General features: G+C 40.7%; 1 long non-coding RNA gene across 1 annotated transcript; it reads left to right on the top strand.

Moving 5' to 3' along the window:
* The first annotated feature begins 2,271 nt into the window (after nt 1–2,271).
* LOC149032638 (uncharacterized) lies at nt 2,272–20,667 on the top strand. Its single transcript, XR_016176407.1, has 3 exons — nt 2,272–2,730; nt 19,064–19,197; nt 20,164–20,667. It is a non-coding gene; the product is annotated as an uncharacterized LOC149032638 (long non-coding RNA).
* The last annotated feature ends 1,564 nt before the right edge of the window (nt 20,668–22,231 follow it).

Raw genomic sequence — 22,231 nt, 5'->3', positions numbered from 1 at the left:
AAATGGAACGGGTGGAATAATATCATTGAAATGCGGCTTATAAATATTGTAAAACGTGCGGTGGTTCTGTACCCTTAAAGCTACCAAGAACCGTGGTTTCTTATTTCCTTCCTTCCTTCCTTCCTTACTTTCCTCTCACCGTTTACGCTGATCCTAGCACCGATGAACCGTCCGGCCTTTTATCTTTTCTTTACGCTGCATCGTAAATGCGCCTTCGGACAAATCACGAAGCAACGGCGAGCTTAAAAATGACCTTTACATTATCGAGGGAGCGTGCCTACTGCGTTTCACTTCGAATAGATTTCACGGTAGAATCCTGTGGTAGAAGAAGAAAAAGAAAAAGAAGAAGAAGATAGGATATTGTTGCTGTACAGTTCTTTCGAAAATATTTCGAAAGTCGTACTGTTCAAAGTTTCGAAGAATTTAAACATCCAATCAAAACGCCTATTTCGAGTATATACATATGATAATTCAAGTTTACCGACCGTTAAAGTGCTTCTTACTAATAAAATATGATTGAACGAGCAATGTGGTAGCACGGCGCCGATCTGCATATGCTATAAATTTACCGCTAAACGCGGTTCGAATTACGAAGAAAAGAAACAAACATAGCGTTGACTCGTTCTCTTCCTCTATCCTTCCTGTCCCTTAAGATACACTAACATGAATCCCTGAATTAAGTTATTTCTACTAATCGGCTTTTCCGTGTGAGATATGAAATATATTCGATCGTAAAGTCAAACGGCATTCGTGATTCTTCCTTATGTCTCTTCGTCTCCTCTGGTCTTCTTTGCCTTATCCTAATCGCCTCGCTCCCAGTATTGCTCCTTCTCTTTCTCACCCTCTTTCTCTCTCTTCCTTCATCTACTTCATGCCTTTTATGACTTTATAGCGACGTGACAACAACGAGGTTAAGACTCTACTATGAACTCGTACACGGGCCGTGTTAGCTTAAGTATGTAGATATGAACATATATGTATAGATGAAGTAACTATGGTGGACGAATAGAGAAGACTTTATGTCGCTACTAATTCGGCATTAGATTTTAAGCTGGGATTAGTTTTCTTAGGCGCGCCGAAAAGTCAAGGACCTCTAAGCTAGCGGAATGCAAGAAATCAAGGTAAGAATCGTTAGGAAGGTATAATTCATTTATTAACTCTTTTTTCTTTCCTTTTCTAAAACTACTTTTGCCCTTTATTTTGTCGGTTCGAAACGACTTCATTTCTTACGATTCGACGACGTAATCCAAACACTATGATTTCTTTTAATCTTTCCTCGGAAATGTCATCGATTAAAGAAACATTTCCTGCAGAGTGGTAAAATTACTGTTCTCTCTCTCTCTCTCTTTCTAAGCAAATCGCAACCCGCATTGCGTTCTAAGTTCGAGTAACGCGATAAATATCTAAATCTAAGGATCGATTCGAAAAAAAGCAATAGATGTTTACAGAGGAAACCACTTAGGGTCCATTTACACGAGAGCGGAGGATCTAACGGCGTGTGTATGTCTGCTTTACGCCAATATCCTCGTTTCAAAAAGGTCTTATTTATTCGGGGCCGGAATACAAAAGCATTTCTTCTGATCAGGATTTTCGTCGGATCGGTAAAGAAAGAAGATCCCTTCTCTTCTCACAGGTATAAGAAGAAGGAAGGAGGCTAGGATATTTCGTGATCGTTCGACCGAACGATAGACTAATAATAATAGAAGATTCTTAGGAAGATTAGATCACGATGGAACTCGCTTTTCTATTGGAGCTCATTTGAACGATCCGTATTGTTTGGGAGTCGGTTAGTTCGATCTAACACGTATACTAGTAACTAGTAAACCAAAAAGAAAGAAAAAGAGAAAGAGAGAGAGAGAAAGAGGCAAGAAAACGAGATCAAGAGATTTAAGAGATGGAAGGATTGAAACGTGAACTTTGAATTCCATCTTCGGCTTCTGACCGAGATTTTCTATCACAAGATTTTATCGAAGTACCGTTCCTTTAATTACTCCTTCGTTACACGTCTATTGTTCCTTTTTCTATAAATTCTTTGTACTCTACTAAATTAACGCGTTAAATGAGTTAAAGCAAACACTTTGTATTTTACCAAAGGCGTTCTTTTATTAAACGAATTATTTTTTGTTAATTCTCGTTTTAGTACTTTCTAACATTTCTTTGTTACTGAGTTGTCAGAAATTATAATATTATTATATTCTCAATAAAAAATGAAACGGAAAAATTGTGAAATATAAAAAACAAGAAAATTATATGTAGCTCGTGTGATTATTTTCATCAAACTTTAGAAAAGAAAAGTTGAAGAATTTTTCATTAAAGTTTTATACATATTAAAATTAGAAGAAGAATTTAAAAAAGTTTGAAAAAGAGAACAAACTGAAGAAGCACAAGAAGAAGCAATCATAAATTTACATCAGCGAAGCATGTTTCCTTCTCTTTTTCTCTCTCTTTCTTATTCTTGTTCTCTTCAATTCACAGTAGTAGTGATGATGATGATGATGGTAGTGGTGATGGTGGTGGTGGGACCAGATATTATTCACGATCGGTGAAGCCTCCTGTGCATTGTTTCGAGCGAAATGATTCTGAGATAGGAATGAGAGAAGCTAAAGGGGTCGAGGAGGAGGAAGAAGAAGAGGAGGAAGGCGATCGGCTTGAACGCATAAAATCGAGGTATAGCTCGACAGAGATGGATACCGTGTAGATGGTCGGCGTCTAAAGGCCGCTCATATGTAAGTAAGTACATACGTGTATCGTACTTGCAAGTGGATGCATAATATAACGACATAATTCATTAACAATTCGATTCACAGGGAACAATCGGGATTCATTAGTGCGCTCGGCGTGGTCCTTTCCTCTCTTTCTTTCTTTCTTTCTCTTCGACCGGTCAGTCGATCCGTCCATCCGTTCCGATCCATGAGATGTATAAATACGTCTCTTATTACCCGCCTCGCTCGGTTATTCGTTCTACCAATCAACGATCGCGGGTTGTATCGTCGCGAACGCGTATCTACAGAAATCTTTCTCGTTGAATCGACGAACCAAGATATATCCTTCTTTCTACATTTTCTTTCCTTCTTCGAATCACCATCTTTACGTATCGTCTTGTCTTGTCTTGTTTTCTCTCTCTCTCTCTCTCTCTCTGTGTTTTTCTTTTTTATATCCATAATTTCTTTCTTTCTTGCTTGCTTCTTCTTCTGTTGGTATCAGATGATAGACGCGGACGTGATACAAGAGAAACCGGCGATACATCTTCCAGCGAGAAGATAAATCCTTCGAACGATGTACAGCCTGAATTTAGTCGAACAATCGGCTAATGATGTCAAGGTTGAAAAGTCGCTTCGTTAAGGTAACGAAGTAATTTCGTGTGTGCTCGAGCAAGGTGCGTGCCGTTCACGTTTATACATACGTCACGATATTTTCTGTCATTTCTGAAACGATTATGCTGGATATACATATGTTATAAACACGTAAGTAAATTTACTACATTTTATTTCTTACATTGGATGAGAAAGAGAACATGTGATATTGGATATGGATATGTGACGATAGATAAGATAACAAGTCTCTCTCATCTCAAAAACGATCAGATTTATATTCTAGGAAGGATATGAGTAGATGTGAACAAGTTCTTCGAAAGAATGTCGTATATTTAAATGTAAGAGCAGCAATAAAAATACACACAGGTGGGAGGATTAGTCGGCTCACCTTGAACGAAGACTATGTTGAATGCATTTGAATTTCGTTCAACAAAAAAGCAAAAGAAAAAGAAAGAGAGAAAAGAATATACGGCGCGGTCCGAGCAATGCCAAACGTCCGTGCACTATGTTCGCTTCATTCATCCATCCATCCATCCATCCACGTATCCATCCATCCATGCATCCATCCATCCATCCATCCATCCTTCCATTCGTATTCCCCGCTTGCAGGCCATTCGCACTTTGCCAAGCAATCCTCCTTGCCATTTATCACCTGCACCTCGGTGCTTCTTTTCTATCTGTCTGTTCTCCTTCGCTTTTACATCCACTCCTTTTTTTCGTTCTCCTTTTCGACTCCAATTACTTTCTTTCTGTCGTCCTCTCCTTTCTCTCAATCCCTATTCTTTATATAGTTTCTTTTCTTTGAATTTTCTTTATTCTTTGTATACCAAGCAAGTTACCCATGTCGATTGTTTATTCAAACATCCACGAACACTAATCTTTTGCTTTTGCGATAAAAATGCTTATCGTAAGTAGAATTACATAGTGATGTAAATCTGATATGCGAATATTCGATTTCGCTGTTTGTTTTAAAGCATGGGATCAAGATTATTTCATGATTTATCGAACAAAGACGTGAGTACAGAGTATGTTTTACTAACAAAATCATGCAAGAGATCACATTTTCGGAAGGAGGGAGGGGGTCGGGAGAGATAAGAGAAATTACTAGTAGCTTCGTAATTCAAGCTGTCGGCTATCCCATGTCTCAACAATCACGTCAAAGAACTGCCTAGCTCAAGCAAAGACGATGATTTAAGATCGAAAGGCGTCGGCGAAGCGACGCGAACAAGTATGCAACGTGCGAGAAACGATCGTCTCAAGTAGGTACTATGCGTCCTTTCATTCTTCCTATCTCTATTCCTCTCTCTCTCTCTCTCTCTCTTTCTCTTTCTCTTTCTCTTTCACTTGTCAGCGATTCGAGATTTCTCGTAAGTCTTGTGATTTCGTCGCGCTGCATTCGCACGAAGATACAACTTCAATGTCCAATCAACGTGGTAACCGGTCGAGTTCCTGTTCCTTCCAATCCTTCGTCCCTTTTAACGATGCGAGAGTGAAAAGGAGAGACTCGAGGAAGTATGAAAATGTATATACGGAAGAGGAAGAGAAAAAGAAGAGAGAGAGAGAGAGAGAGAGAGAGGGAAAGAGGAGAATGAAAGACAAGGAAGAAAACGTGACAAAGGAGTACCGCGTTAGTTGAAGCCAAAGGCAGACAAAAAGGAAGATCGAGCAAGGGCCGAAGGGGGAAAAGAGGGTTTCTAGAGAAACGCGTTCTGACTCTCCAGCGAATTAATGATTCGTCCTACGCTTAATTGATATACGCGCGTGCACGATTAATTTATCGATATACTCAACGAGAGAGAAAGAAATCTTCCACCTTCATAATCGTTTCTCCCTTGGGGTCCCTGTCTCGTTAGGGTAATAATTATCATCGACGTCTTTACGACAGGAAGTAATTTCCTTTCTCGCTGTCCATTCTCGCCCGACATAATTAATAGTAATAGCCGAGAACTTTAGTGTAATCGCTATATCGAAGATTTGCGAGTATTCTTCGACGAAATGTACGTCCTTTGGTTAGATGCCGTTATTGGAAACCGTGAGAAAGTAAAGAAAAAAAAAACTATAAGGTAGGGAAAGAAAGCGAGAAAGAGTATATATACGTCGAAGTAATAGCTAATCGTACCAATTACTTTGTTATATCTGTATTGGAAATGTTGTGTTATCGCGCGTCGCACTTTTATCGAATGCAAAACGAAAACACACTCTTGGAAACATGCATAAATTGGTTCTCCTATTGCAGTTGGAGAATTTTCTTGTCTCACCTAATGCGACTACGTATGTTGTGCGTAGACCGTTACGCTTAAAGAGCAACACAAATGTGGAGAAGGAGGAATGAGGTGTATACTTGTCGTCGCATAGCTTTGCGATTATTAATTAACACGAAGTTATGCAAAGCGTGAAGGAAGAGAATGCGGTTGATACGTAACATAAAGAATCTTATTTCCAGAAATAACCTGCTTCAGTATAAGCGAGTAAGAGAAAGAGAGAGAAAGAAAAGGTTTGTCCTGATGTAGATTTCTCTCTCTCTCTCTCTCTCTCGTTCTTAGTTTTACTCTTTTGTCTCTCTCACTTGGTTTCGGAGGACGATGATGCCCGAAGCGTCGTAGCTTAACGCGTTACTGCCTCCTTTATTTTCTCTTCTTCTCTTCTTCTCTTCCACTTCCTCCTCCTCCTCGTCACCATTCTCTTCTTCCTCATATATTCGTACGTCTCTGCACCACGTGGTGTTACCACGCGGCTCTTATCTTGGAGGCGCATCATTACTCAATGACCAATGTCTTCGCTGGCGAAAAAATCATTAAGAACGTTCATCCATTATCAGGGTCCATGAAAGGCGTCCATAGCATACGCAACAGCAGCCGGCCTCCTTCAAGGCTCGTTTCAGTGCTCGAGGTGACCACGATATCTTTCTTTTCGACTCCCAACCACGCCTTGTTCTTCCACACGAACAAGAATCGATAGATGCCTATGAATCTCGTTCCCTTTAAAGCTTCGTACTCTATTTTCCCCCTCTCCCTCTCCTTCTCTCCTTTCTCTTTTTCTATACGTAATCGTCTTTTTATTTGTCAATGCTATAAAAATGTTATTGTATTATATATTAAACTAGGAGAAGAGAGGACAATCGATGTCATGTTTGGCTTTTAAAACGAAAATCACGATTTCGGCTAATTTTCCCATAATTTTTCGTGCAAATTATAATTCTTGTTTGTTCGAGACAATTGTAAATACGGTTAAAACATTTCTGTTTCTCCGGGAGTATTTTTATCGGTACGATCATTCTACAGAGGAACGGGTGCTACTGATTTTTCGATTAATTTATGATAGGAAAACACGTTCGAATAATTTAATTCATCGCCGTGTATAAACCGGACCGCGTGTCAATATTCATGCTCGAAATTATGAAGTAATTATATTTCATGGCTGCACACGTAAATGCTTGGTTTTCCCGTACGTCGACGCTCCTGCTAAAATAATTAACGTTCTGCCATGTAGATATAAATGAAAACACTCGTTGGAAAAATAATATTCGAAGTGCGAATTTGGAATCGCGCGATGGCTGTTCAACAAGCTCAAGAAAAGGAAGGATCTTGAGTTACGCGAAAAAATTTGACGTTAACGAATAGTGGTAAACCGATCTAAAAATAATGACATCTAAGATTAGCCCGGACTCATCCGACCTTTCGATGGGTTCCATCGCCTTACATCGTGTCGTCATAACACGCGAATCGCTTATTTTCAAACATTTCCCCCTCTCCTTTCTTTCGTTTACTTTTCTTTTTTTTTCTTAACTAACATTTACTAACGAGTGTCCGTGTTTTTCTTGGCTCGTGATTTCTTCCTCGTTATAGACGAAAAATGATGCTTTAGTCTACATAGAGAACAAAAGGAAGAAGGTGAAAGAACAGAACTCGTTCTCTAAAATAGGAAGCATGTTAAGATACGAGGCGAACTAGATTTTTATCGCTATAGAAGCACAAAAGAGAGAAAGATAGAGAGAGTGAGAGAGAGAGAGAAAGAAGGAGAGAGAGAGAGAGAGAGAGAGAGAGAGAACACGAAAACGTTTTCGGTTTGAGCAACGAAGATTTGGCCGCAGGGTAGGCAAATTCTCAGGTGTCAGAACCGACAGCTTTCGGTTCGTAGCCGAGTAAAGAGGATGAGGAAAAGGAGGAGGATGGTGAGGAAGGGAGGGGGGAAAGAAATCACGCCTTCGAAGAAGCTTCTTGTCTCCTCGTCGTCTTCTTCTTCGCGGCGTTTAGCTTGGAGTCCCGAAGAAAAAGGGGCCCCATCTCACTCGTGTACACACCGAGGACGACGTCATGGGATGAGACGCGTAAAAGATGAGAAGTCGGGGGCGTGGCACCGCTCGTCCTACCTTCACCTCTCCGCTTTTCGGCGTTTCGCGAGAGGATGTCGGTGAATTCGCGGTTATACGGCCGAAACTGTGGTAAATCATTAACGTTGCCTCCTTCCATTCCTTTTCCCTCTGAGTACCCTTCACGAACTTTCATTTTTACGCGTATTTTCTTATTAAAATCTCCCTCGTCCAAAAGGTACGAAAGAACCTCCAATCATTATTTTTATGCGCGGATCGGTCATTACCACTCATTATTTCCTTTATAATCTTATCTCACATTTTTCATTCGGTGTTATTGCCACAAAAAAGACGATTTTCGTATAGGTATGACTTATTTCTTTATAAAATGTAGATAGATTTTGTTCAATATCGCTTTTTTTAACTTTCTTTGTTTTAAGAGGGGAATATTTAAGTCTTATGAGGCAAAGGTTTTGAAAAAATATATTAGAAAGTCGTTTTCCTTCTACCATAAGCGTCCTTCTATTCCGTAAGTAACGCACGACGTCGAAGACACACAACGGTTAGTGCACGTCGCGGGGACAACCGCTATACTCGTTACGGAACAGAATAGCGTTGTTAACGTTAACGGTCCGTTAACGATTATAATCCTATGAATCAGCGTGTCGTCGAGAACGGTGCACGCGGTATATTACCGCGAGTTCGTGAGTACAGGTGAACATAGAATCGTGTCGTCTTTCCTACGGGTATGTTATTGATACCAAGACTAGAAGAGAATGGGCGTGCGAGAGAGATAAAGATAAATGAATCATTATTTAATTATCGCTGGAGGTATTGCACGTATTTAATGAGCCGCATCGATCGAGCATTTATCGAACAAACGTTTAAGAACGTTCTTTAAGGAAGTTGACAATTTTCAACATGAGAAGACATTTTCTTTCGTTTCTTTACGGAAGTAGGAAGACAAAGAATAGAAGGAAAAGAACAATTTTTTCATTTACGTGAGAGTAAAGTTTTACGGTGGAGATGGACGTCTTTCGCCTGGAAGGTGAATCAAAGCACCGGTGGCAGGAGAACTTTTAAGGAGTAAAGAGAAAGAGAAGGAGAAGAAAGATAGCTACAGAGAGAGAAAGGGAGAGAGAGAGAGACAGGCGGATTCTCTGGCATACCTCGCAAAAGTCGAGCGCGCTCCTCCCCTGTCACTCGCGCTTACTGCACACCGAGCGGAGCAGCCGTAATCGAAGCGTGCTCGTGGATCCACGACGGAATATAAATGGATCGGAATAAATAAGCGTTCGTTCGGCGATCTCGAAACGAGATCTTGCAGGGTGCTGCTTCTTCTTTCCTCGTTGCCGGGGAAGATCTCGGTAGAAACAAGAGGAGGAGGAGGAGAAGGAGAGGGTAGAGAAGGAAAAGAAGAAAACTAGAGGAGAGAAACGAAGAAGAGGAATACGAGACGATGAGCCTTCCTTGCCTTCCTCCAAGAAGAAGAGAGTCACGAAAAGGTGGTGCGAACGGGCGCGAGCTTCGAAATGGACTTCGTCCTCGCCGTCATTGTCGTCCTGTTGCATGAAAAGAATAAAAGAACGACAGAGAGAGAGAGAGAGAGAGAGAGAGAGACCAAGGGAATGTGCGCAAAGGAAAGTATACGTCCTGGTGGCACCTGTAAGGGATACCGAAAGCTACCACTGCACTGTTCCCCATCACCACTGTCCCTTTTATTTCCTCCTTTCTTCTCGTCTGCTTTTATATATATTTTTGTTTTATTTCATTTTACTTCTTTTTCTACTTCTTTTTCTGATTCTTCTTCTACTTCTTCTCTTATGTTAAATCTCTTCTCGTTTCTCCTTTCTCTTCCAATAATACTGGTACTTTCTTTTTCTTTTCTTTTCTCCTTCTCCACGCACCGAGTTCGATTCGCCAAAGAAAGACGAGAAAGAGATCTGTATCGCAATCTTGTTGAGCCGAATGAAGAAATGTAAACGCCAATTAAACATTTTATTGATATGCTTATGTCGTGTTCGAATGTCTGTTCTTTCTCTCTCGGACTTCCGTTCCGTCCCTGTCTCCAGTGGACGACGACAAGGAGTATTTCAGAAGAGGAAAAGAAGGTGGTGGAAGTAAATACTTGTGCAAACCAAGAGAAAAAAACGACTCGTTTGCGTGGTCGGTTTAAAAGGAACACTTGGACCGCTTCTCTTTTTGTTTTGCTTTTTTAAGACCTTTTTCTTCTCTCTCTCTCTCTCTCTTTTTTTCGGTTAATCCTTGTCCAAGGGATTGGGTGAGATCGAGATAGAATCGATTTCGTATCGTCGACGTCCAGCGGACGCTAATCGCGCGAATGGACGTGACTTTTGCGAGAGTACCTTCGCTCCTTTCTCTAAATGGTCCGAACGGACGTTGTCCTTCGAAGGATCGACTTATCTTTGGTGCAATAAGTCCCTCAGGATTTTTCTTGTCCAACCTCTATCGTAACTCTTTTCCCTTTTGTTACGATTTACAGTCGGATATTTCTACAAGCTGACATTTCGACGAAAGCGTAGAAAATATCGAGATCGCGTGAGACCTCGAAAGATAAAAGACGCTTTAGTGAAATCGCCGTTTTTTGTTTTCGTTTTTTTTTTTTTCTTGAAAAGAAAAAGACCGCGAACGAAATTCTCAAGAACGAGCATCGGTCGTTATGAAGCCGGTCTTCTTCAGGCTCGAACGATAATATGGGAAGGATGAACTTCTCGCGAGATAATTAGACGTTGCCACTTCGAGTAAGCCGCGAAGAAACAACGCGTTGAACGACGTTCAACGAAGTCTACCTTCGTAAACGTAGAATCCTACCTTCAAACCACGTGTTACTTACTCTCCTTTTCTTCCAAAAGAGAAACGGTCGTGATTCTTCCACTCTGACTCGTTCATATTTGCCAACCCCTTTCGCGTAAGCACGAGTTCTCTTTCTTTCCCTCTTACTTTCTTACTTTCTTTCTTACTTTCTTGTTCTCTCTTTCTCTACGAGTCCAGATAATATGACTTATACTGCTTTTCCCGCCCACTATAGAGTAATCGTACTCGCCACGCCTTATTTCGCGAAGAGCTACCGTATATATGTGTCTCGAGACATTTCAATTAGCAAATCTTACGAGATCGTTGATCCTCTCTTCTTTCTCTATGTATCATTTTGTTTCCAACAGTCTAACCACACACACATATACTTACATACATACTTACATACACACATACATACATACATACATACATACATACATACATACATACATACATACATACATACATAATACATAGGTACATACCTTTTTAACGTAATTTAATAAAATATATAATACCGATTATATTCTATACACTTTCGGGCTGTCGAGCCGAGCCGACTATGCTCTTAAAAGTTCTTTCTTTCCGAAACTCCTCGTTTAATTTAATTCATTAATAAGCCTCAAGTCTAATCGAGGGAAAGGATTCTTTCGTCTCGAGTTGTTTCCAGAGAAAAAAATTATTGACGTTGAACCGCACTTTCATTGATAAAATTTTATCTTTCATCCTCTTGGCGAAGTCGTTGACGACGACGACGACGACGACGATGAAAGCATTTTGTGAACATTTCTTTTTCTTATTACTGTCCCTCTTGAGAAACATTGAAAGAATGAAAGAAAGGAAAACCCATTCAACTCGTCTCGGATCATACGTACACTTTTTAATGTGGAACGATAAAATATCAAAATTCAAAACGAGACCAAAGAACAAAAAATAAAGAGAAGAGAAAGAATAGAAGAGAAAAAATTAATTCCCCTTTCTGCGGATTAATAAACGATCGTCGAACATTGATCATTATCTTTATCCCGTTGCCATAGATCTCGCTGTTTCGTACCGTTATCTCAAGCAATGCTCTGTTATCTCTAACCATCTATCCACAGTGAGTATTGCCTTAAAGATTACAAGCATTCGAACGCTACATATTCTTCGCATTTGATACCAGCATTGCTAAAGTAAAAGAAAGAGAGAGAGAGAAAGAGAGAAAGATGAGTATCGTTACTGTTATGATTATTATTACGATTGTTGCTACTGTAATCGACCGATACGAATCGACTTTATCGCTAGGCGCCTATATATATATGTACTTTCCTTATTTCGTATAGAAAATTTTATTTACCTTCTCTTTTACTTTCCATTTCATTTTATTAATCATTTTATTATTCATTTTCTCTAACTCCTGAAATTCATAATAAAATATTAGATCTAATTACAATAATTTTATTGCAAATAAAATTAATCTATTTTTGTATCTTTTTTTTTTGTAATTTCGTTAGAAAATTATCATTGAGTGAGAGTTAAAGAAAAAAGAAGTTGTTAGATAAGAAATTCTAGAGTTAGATACGTTGTTGAGATAATAAAAATTGTTGATATCTATGCAAGTATGTACGTCGTGGTGGTAAACGCGAATTACCATTCTCTATCTCTTTCTCTCTGTCTCTCTTTCTCCCTTTTTTCTTCCAACATCAGAGGTAATGTCGCTCACATTGTTTGCTGTTATGGTGGTTGAAGTGAACGCGTTTCTTTTGGAACGTTTGTATATGCTTGTATACGCGGGCTTTATATTTACTCGCGAGTGTGACGGTGTACCTGAGAAATGTCCATTGAAATCTTCTTTCGAGTGAGAGTACGTAAAATAAAAATAAAACACAAAAATAATAAAGAGAGAAAGAGGTAGAAGGGAACAATCGGTGATATTACGCAACCGTCAGGGACGTACGATACTGGATGGACGTTTTCATCTAGTACGTCACTCGCGCGAAGGTGGTGGCGAAGAGTAGAAACGAGAAGAGGGAGTGTAACGTGGGGTGTCTCTTAGGAGGGAACGCGAGGAAAGAGGTGACCTCGGTCGGTGCTCTCGTACTGCCGAGCCACCAAGAAGAAGAAAGAAGTTCACCGATGGATATCTTAATGCTCTTGAACGAGTGTGTGCGTTTGTTAACGTCGCGGTTCATCGCAGATGCAGATCGTGTATCTCGAAGAATCCGACGTTTCCAACTTTTCGACGAAGATAGAAAAAACAGAGAAAACAAATACACGCAACGTGGGCGCGAAATATTGTTCTTCTCTTCCCCGCTTACCGATTTCACCCCAGCAATTTTGATTTATTCCAAATCTCAGATTGTCTGTTGCAGGAGGAAAGGATATTAAAGCGAGTCGAGCGAATATTTTCAGGATCCCCGGAGAGAAGAAGGATGAACCGGTCGGACGATCGGGTCCCTTCTCCGTTCTACCCCTTTTACGAAACATCGCACATAATTTATCGGTGCGAGTGCGACCAGTCTACCGAAAAAACGCACTTTTATTCTCCTATATTCGACGCATTCGTGTATATCTATCTATCGGTCGCGCGTTCCCTTTTCTCGCACGTCGGCAAGTTTCTTCTTTCCGCACCTCATGTTCCTTCCCCTACTTCTTCTTCTTCTTCTATTTCTTTTCTTTTTCTTCTTCTCGATATGGCGTGTTATCCGGCGCGATCTCGATCGGATCGTTCTCGTCCTTGATCTCCATCTTGTCTCTACGTCTCTCCTCTTTTTCTTTTTTTTTCTTTTTATTATTTTTTCTTTCCTTTAGCCCTTCATCCTTCAAAGAAGGTAGGCCAAAAATCGTCGCAAATCTCAAGGTGCCAACGCACTGCCAACATCGTTTCGAAACAGAAAGAGAAAGAAAAATAAAGAGAAAATATTGCTTATTGTGGTGATGAGTAAGCACAAACGCACACAGTTCTTTGCTAATATAAACGAATACGTAACTACTTTGTAAATCAATTGATGGTAAAGGTGAATTAATCGATAGCGAGAAAAAGATAAAGCAAAATAAAGGATTACGTATAGGAAATCGGGAAGAACACATTTTCAACTTTGCAACGATTGTGAGTATGTAAAAATGATAAAGAAGGATAAAAAAAGAAAGAGAGAAATCATTTCAGTTAGCAGCAAGGTTTGCTTTGGTTTATAGCACTACGTCCGATGACAATGTCCACGAGGCCTTAAATCTCCCTACTTTTTGCCAGCACCACTACCCTACGTAAAGGGTACGGAGACCGTCTTGGAAAGCTTTTTTCTTTATTTTGCTCTTTGCATTATATCATATTCCATTCCTTCCGTCGTAAGTTCCCGGTTTTCTCGTTGCTCTCCACCTTCTCTTCTTCTTCTCTCCTTTCCAACGCGTACCATCACTTCGTCCCTTGCCCCTTTTGCTTTCTTATTTTATGAGTGCCGGTGTTGCGTTGAATCCCTCTCTTTTCCCTTCTTCCTCGGTGATCTCAGTGGTATAACTCGTATCGCAAACATACACTCAAAGAGAGGGAGAGAGAAAGGGAGACATAGAGACAGAGAAGAGGCATTGCGGCGTGGAGAACGAATGTTTATGCACTGATAACCGACGGGTAGTCCCTCGGAGAGTCCGACCAACTTAGTTCTTACTTCGATCTCTTTCTCTCTTTTTTTCTCTTTGTTTCTCTCACCGTCTTCTCTCTTTGCAAATCAAAGTCCATTTCTGCGCTCGACACCCTCCAGACCCCTGGAGAGACCGCCGCCACAACCACGGCTGCCGCATCGTCCATTCTGAGTTCCTCAAAAGCTTTCTTCGCCTTCTTCCTTTTACTCTTTCTTTTTTTGTTTTTCATTTTATCTTCTTCTTCTTCTCTTTTTTTCTTGGCTATTTTTCTTTTACTTTGATAAACTATCGGGAATGATATTTTACGAGAGAAAAGACTTTATGAGAAAGCCATGTCAGATTCGAGACCGAAACGATCACGTTCGTTCTTGCGAAAGTAGGTCTTCTCTTTTTTCCACTCTTTTTCTCTCTATCAAGTAATAAATCCTTAAAAATCAGAAGTATTTGACTTATCTGACGTACTTCTTGAGAAAAAGCCAATATTCTACCGTACGTTTTGATGTCTTAGAAATCACTCAGTTCATCCTTCTCTGTAAGATTTGTCCAAGCTTTTGGTGAGATGGTTTCCACGCGGGTTTTGAAAGTACTTTCTCAACTCGAACTGAGTTTACGATCGCGATCCGTTAATTCAACGGTCCTGAGGCAGTCTGCTCGTTCGGAGATTTACGGTGGTGCTTGGCGTGAGGAATACTACCCCGCATGAGCGCGAGTCACTATGAACTCGAACACCCTTTTCTGTTTTTCTCTCTTTATCTTTCTCTCACTCGTAAGTAGACGGGCCTTCTTCGCTCTAGTATGACAAATGTTATCCTTGACAGTAAATGTCACTAGTTTAGGTACGATGATTCACTGCACCATGGGCACACGTGCGAAAGAGAGAGAAAGAGAGAAGGAGAGAGAGAAGGCGTGAGGCTTATTTTATTTGCGGCTTAATTTTATGTGCCCCTTCGAGAAAGCCTCGTTTCGTTTCCACCCCCTCCTCCTACTCATTCACTTCCACCAGCCTCCGCTCGTTTCACCAAGCTCAATATTGCAGTGCTTCGTTTACGAACATGCCTGGAGAAGTCCATGAGGGCTAGGACGAAAAAGCGAGAGCGTGCCATCCTTTCCTTCGAGAAGACGCAAAGCCGATCGTAATTTATTTCTCTTCTTGTTATCTCCACTGCTTACGCGTTTGTTTGGTCCAACGAGGGCGTCAGCTTCTTCGTTTACAGTCTCGATTACGCATCACAATAGAATTCTTTCCTTCTTCGACGGAACGATGCATCGTTAACGAGAGCTTCTTATTTTGATATCTTTTAACCTTCTCATACTACCTTTGCTATCCCTAAGTCGTTTTCATGGAGCATATTTACGAAAGTTTACTACTCGGAAGGGTACAGAAGATTGCTCGAAGAATCGAGTCACTAAATAATTACGAAGAAGTTTGAGCAAGACGGTTAGAAGAAGAAAACGAAGAAGAATCGTATTTCGCGTTTCCGTGGCTTTGAGAAAAGCAGGAGTTCGTACGGGTTGTGTGTACGAACAGCTAACGGTGGAAACGTTACGACCGGGAGATGTCGTAAGGGAATTATGATGTCGTTTTACGAGCGTCTGGTGAAGTCGAAAAGGGATTAAAGCGCACGGTTAGGTTCGTACAGAGGTGTATCCTTGCTTTGTGTGCATACGAAAAGGAACGACGAAAGGATCTTTAAAAAAAGAGAACGACAGTAAAAGGTCATCGTCAAATCGTTTTTATCGTAGTTGTTTTTCAGCAGATCATGGTAGAAATGTTGAGCGAGCTTAAAGATGGCCGAGGAAACGAAATTGCATCGAATCTCACCTTGGATGGAAGGAAACATTGCTAGGATGACGAATGGATGAAGTCTGGACTCCCTCTGAGATCTTTGAACTCGTCACGAAACGCGTTCGCTCATGTACGACATTGCGACGTGTCGTGTCTCCTTACTATCTTCTTTCTTTTTCTTTCTTCTCTGTACACGAAGCTTATTATCCGTAGATAGAACGTTCACGATTGTATTAATCATAGGAGGATGCATCGTATATCTATGACCTCTCCCGAGACCCAGACCTTAACCTTAAGAAATCTCCCTGTCGCTTATCGATAACCATCCAAGCTTTGAGAAAACAGGTTCGACGTTTCATCTCTCCTTCTTCTCTTTTTTTTCATCTTTTTCTTCTTCTGATTCTGATTCAGATTCTTCTTCCCTACCATTGGAATAACTTGATAAAGAATTTATCGACCGGAAGACAACTACAAATGGAGCTTTAGTTCTCGTATATAGTCTACAAGTTCCTTGCAATTCAAGAAAACGATTTCGAGCGCGTTTTAGGCGTGCCCGTTTCAAAGTCACCTCGTCGACCCCAACTATGCTTTCGCAAGAAATTTGGGGGCGTCACCGAAGACGAGGCGCCGCGACTCCGAAACCGTCTATCGTTTTGCGGTCGGGCAACGCGTCGGTGGCTTTCTCCCCTTCCTTCCCTGCATCCTCCTTTCTTTCCCGAGGGAACAGAGGGAGGATCTTCAAATAAATCAGTACCTCGTTCAAAGCTCGGATTCCGAAATCCTCGAGAGTACGGTTTGTTTTACGTAAAACAAATGTACACCGTGTATGTTTAACACGAGCAAAGTCACCTTTCTTGTAGTATTCTTGTAATTCTTCAGACATTTTTTTGTAATCTATCATGAGTAATCACACCATATAAATTAGCACAGAGACGTTTTCTTTCATTGAATCTTAATTAACAAATACCAACTACATCGAGTGATATGTGGAATGGAAAAATTTTCATTTAAAAGTCTCATTCCTCTAACCGGCATAAAGGTAACCGATTAAAATCTCGAAGTCGCGTAGGCGGAACGAGCAAAAAAAATGGTACACAAATGCATTGGTCTTCTTATTCGTTGTCGAGAGGTAATCAAAGGTATTTCCAAGCTTCGGATGAAAGCCTTGGAGTCTTTAGATCTTGAAAGAGGCATCAGTTTTGCCATTGAAGGAGCTTGGACCGTCGTCGCATCTTTCGTGGCATCTCGGAGAGCTAACGGTGCCGTGGAAAGACGATCGTAACGTGGTTTGGTGCAAGCGTATTGCATTTAAGAATGACGAAGGAGCACGAGAAGGTGTTCTTCAGAAGAAAGAGAAGGAAAAAGACAGAAAGAGAAAGAGTGAAAAGCTAGACGAGGATAGAGTTGAGTACCATGGCAAGTTTGCTGCTGTTGCTGTTGCTGTTGCCGTTGTTGAAGTCGATGACGCCGACTACGACGACGACGACGACGACGACGACGACGAGAAGAGCAAGATAGAAGAAGTTTGAGAAGAGAGGGCACGCAGAAACACGCGTGCTTGTATCACGAGTTACAAGGTACAAGAGAAAGAGGGAGAGAGAAAGAGATAAAGAAGAAGATAGAGATAGAGATATAAAGAAAGAGAGAGTAGTAGAAGAAGAAGATAGATATACAGATAGTGAGAGAGAGAGACAGAGAGAGAGATAGATAGAAGGTCGCTCGAACGGCAAGGAGAGAGAAGTGTACATTCGTTATCTGATCAGAAACTTAAGGCTACCTTGAATGAGATGAATGCCTTTACGTGTCTCTTGCACTTGCCTAGGCATATCCATTCGCCCTTTCATTTCGAGAGCTCCGCTGCCCTTTTGTGGGCGACTGCCCTTTCTCCGCGGGCATCATCGCTCTTTGTGCCCCTTCACGCGGACTTTTGCACCGTGTAATTTATCGTATCTGCAAAATTTCGGCTTTCCGAGGTTACCGACCTTTCCCCTTTTTTCTTTTTTTTTTTTTCAGTCAGTTAATTCATACTAATGTTTCATCCCATCTGGGAAAGAGGATCGGTCTTTCGTGACCTTGTAAATTGGTAACCCTGATTGATTTCTTGTCGTCCTTTGAAGTTAACTCGCGAGAGAAAGTTCGTTCGGTTTCGTGCGAAAGAACCTGACATATCGAACCGATAAAAGTCATTTCGTTTTTCAAAATAGAGAATTGATTTTTGTGCAAAGACATTTTTGCGTCGGTTAATGTCATTGAAATTCCATCGCGTCCGTGATACAATGTGATCAGCAGTTTGGTATCTTGAGGGATACGAAAAGAAAGCGTAATGGAACTTGGCGGATCGACGATTGGCGGTAATTTAACGACGTATAAATAAAGGCCGAAGTTGGGAAGACTTTGAGCTGGGTTCGAGTGGAGAGGATATAGAATGAGAGAAAGGATGTGTCTGGTGGGTCGAGGATAAAGGGAATGGGAAGAGGATAGAAGGGAGAAAGAGAGAGGTGGTTGCTTGTGCTCGGTCCGAAAGCTGGTTAGTTGTTTCGGAATGACAAGTTCATTTTATTAAGACGCCTTCAGCCGCATTATGGTCGTCACGTGTTATTCGCGGAGCCGTCGCGGCCGAAGCCAGGCTACCCGTATCCTCCACAACACAGCCCTTCTTTTTTCTTTAGCTTGTGCACGTGTTTGCGTGCCAAGTTCTACAGCTATGTACAAACACACATGCACGAGCGCACGCATAAACACATATGTATAGAAGAATGACATGGAACACGTAGACACTGCTGGAACACGAGAGAACATATATGAGTGTCGAGTGTAAACGGATATGTCGCCTTCTTTGATGTCTCCGTCTTTCGTTCAAACCGACGAACACGAGGACGATGACGACGACGACGACGACGACGAAGACGAAGACGACGACGAAGACGACGAAGAAGATGACGATCATGATGATGGAGTCGTGGATGACAGCAAAGTTGCTGCTTTTCTTTTCTCTTTCTTCTGATCCTACTTTCTTTTCCTTACAGACGTCCCTCTTCCTTATTAAGAATTTCTTAATGCAAATAAGAAAAAGAAAATAATCATTTTGCTTGAATACCTTATTGTCCTTACTTTGAATAATCCGTTGAGAATTGTTAATTTATGAAATTCGTGTTGTAGTGTAATTTTATTTAGTATTATTATATATTTGTAAGTATTTGAGCCGAGATCAACATTTGTAAGGAGGGCCATAGAGAAAATTCGAGTCAAGTATACGTCGTCGGCGAGGACGACGGAAGTACGGTTGGTCGAATGCAGTGGAAACAGCAGAACAGCTCGATTCGGTTTTTGGCTGGTGCGGGAATAACTCTCACAAAGTAAGCCTATAAATAAGACCAGCCGCCTTTTTCTTTTCCCTCGTATCGGAGCCAGAAACATTCCTATCGTCAGTCCGGCTCTCCGTTCCTTCTTCTCCGTTCTTCCTTCAGTAGTGCCATCGCATTTCTCTTTTCTATCTCGCGGTCCTCCTCAACGTTAGCCCGCGTACTCGCTCAGAAGGGGTCCTACGACTTCGCTTGTATCTGATCGAATCGAATGGCCGCCCTTATACTCGATCGAAGAGAAGAACTTTACCTTCGACCGGAGTACGATCGTCGCGTCACGTTCCTCAACGTTCGGAGAGGTCCTGAGAACCAAAACGATCCCTGCAATTCTTCTATTTTAAGTCCTTTAAATAAAATCACGATTTACTGCCTTTTACGATCGTCCTTCGAGGCAATTAAGAGTTTATTTTTACAATTACAACTGATCACATTTATTATTATTCTTATTGTAAATATATTTTTTTTTAATTTAGTCAGAAGCCACACATATATAAATATAAATGACCATCAACGATCATAAAACAATATCCACAATTTTTCGATGCGTTTTTCATCTTAATTAATGAGCCTTCGTTACGACAAGCTTTATAGCTCGTTAAGTTGTTATAGCATCAAAGATCGCGAGTCCGTAGCGCGGAAGTAAAGTGCACCACTTTATAGTTCGCTAAGATACGTATGAAAAACGATGCCATTTGTGAAAAAATATATTTTCATAGTCTTAACCTGCGATTTATTAACGTACGAAAGTTGCTTGTTGATTTCAAACGGTGGCAAGATACAAGAGGATTTGCACGTCGTTTCATTCTCGACTTTTTCACCTTTGTTAATTAAAAATGTTTCTTTACCTGCGATTCATTACTCCCCTTCTATCTTTCTTTTATTTCACTCTTGCTCTTTGAGCAAGTTTCTGATTACCATCATTGATGAGGTTTTCTAACGGTTTACTTTCTTCTTATGTAGGGAAATGAAAAACGACAGAGAGGAAGAGAGCACAGCAACAACGACGATAATGATGGCGACGACGAAGTTGCTTAGAATACATAGACGAGAGCGACACGATAGGAATATTAATTAAGTAAGATCACATCAGGTACGTCACTAGCAGCTAATTAGTAAAAGGCATTGCGTATTCTTCGTCGAAGTGCATCGCGAGAAAGTTGAAGAAAAAACAAAGAAAAAGAAACGGGATTTCTGCGTGATAAAATATTGTAAATAATCGTATTTGATCTGTAATAACTATATTAATTAATGATTTATTCTCATCGTTGTGATTTTACTTATAGAAAAAAAGAAAAAAGAAACATGGCGAAGGACTTTTTTTAAAAGAAATTTTTACCTAAGTACTCCGACTTGTCTTTTTTTTCGTTTTATGCAAGAGAGATGAGACACACCTAAGACGGCTTTGGAACGACTTCAAAGCTATTACTGTCAACTTCTTATTCGGTCTCCTTCTCTCCACCTCTCTGTTCTCTTTCTCTCTCTCTTTCTCTTTTCAATTGTAAAATATAGTATGTATCTTTCTCTCTCTCTTTCTCTCTCTCTATTATTCTTTCATGATTACGTCTCGCAATTTACCAAGATAGTACTCAAAAGCAAGCTTTTCATTTCTCGGATATCGTTTCTCTTCTATTTTATTTTCTTTTCTCTTCGAGATTTTAATTATCGTCTTTTAAAGGGGTTTTTCTTCATCAAATTATTATAAGATGCAACCTCGACAAGAACCGTTATCGAAAGTAGCGTTCGAACATTATATTTCATAGTTGCCTCCACGTTCACGGCTTGGTCCTCGATAAAGATGCACGTATACCTCGTCGCGATATATCACACGCTTCTCTTTTATACTTCTTCACTCTCTCTCTCTCTCTCTCTCTCTCTCTTTCTTTCTTTCTTTCGCCCTTCCCTATCTCTATTCCTTTCTTCGTTGACTTCTACCTCCTATTTTATCCTTTCGCTGTAGAGTTAGCGGCATACGTTTATATGTACATCGTCGTTGTCTCTGGGTGCACCTATGCACCTGATGCACCGAGCCATGCAGCGACGCTAACGACCAGCACGATCTTTGAACGTTTATAAGAGGTCTTCTTAACGAAGAGATGTGTCAGGACGTTGTGCAGGAAGGCGCTTAGAAAGTTTGCGATGCGTGCGCTTAGGCGTATGCCGTACTCAATCGTGGGCGTGATCACCTGCTGCTCTCGCGGCAAACCTTTGCCCTACGCACCTATACTATAGTACAACTTTTATCCTTGTAAATGCACCGAGTTCAAATGCTCTTTCTAACGCGATCATAAATATATTCAACCAAGATTTATGACGTACAGATTTAAATGCTTTTTGTTTTTACGATAGGAGATCAAATTCGTGGTGTAAATGATTCTATTAACGTGAATAATTATCGTTATTATGACATAAAAGAAAGATTGTTTGCGATAATAAATTAAAATAATAATAATATTTAAATCAACTTAAATGCTTAATGCAAGGAAATAAAATGTAGAAAATGTCCGCGACTCCGCCTTAATACTAAAGAGTTAACTTATACGAGAAAGGCCACAGTAGCGGGACAAAAATCTAAAAGAATGAAGTACCGTCTGTAATATTTCTGCTTATGGTACGCGCGTAATTATACGCGTAACCCTAATTAACGACTTGGCCGTAGACTATTCCCGTTCGAGGAACGAAGGCGTTACATGCCACTCTTGCATTCCACGGGCATTACCGAGCCGTCATTATTCCGGTCATTCCGGACGGGCAGCGATTCGTGTGCACGCGCGCGACCAACTCCCACGACCATTATTGTCTCTTTTTTCTGTTTTTCTTTTTATGTGTTCCTTCTTTTTTTTCGTCCCTTTTCCACCTCACGGCAATTGGACTGGTCTACGCAAACACGTATGCATAGGTTTATATACGTATAGGAGCGTACTTGTAGGTAGTGAGTGCCGTATGCTTTCCGAAAAAAGTAGGATGTCGCGTAACGAGCAACAAATGACGATAATGTGAGAAAACAAGTTCGTCCTTTCATAATAAACTA

The sequence above is a fragment of the Polistes dominula genome, unplaced genomic scaffold, assembly GCF_049000335.1.
Source record: "Polistes dominula isolate Pdom_NZ unplaced genomic scaffold, Pdom_raw_medaka contig_73, whole genome shotgun sequence".
Taxonomy (NCBI): domain Eukaryota; kingdom Metazoa; phylum Arthropoda; class Insecta; order Hymenoptera; family Vespidae; genus Polistes; species Polistes dominula.
This window is presented reverse-complemented; position numbering and strand designations above follow the sequence as displayed.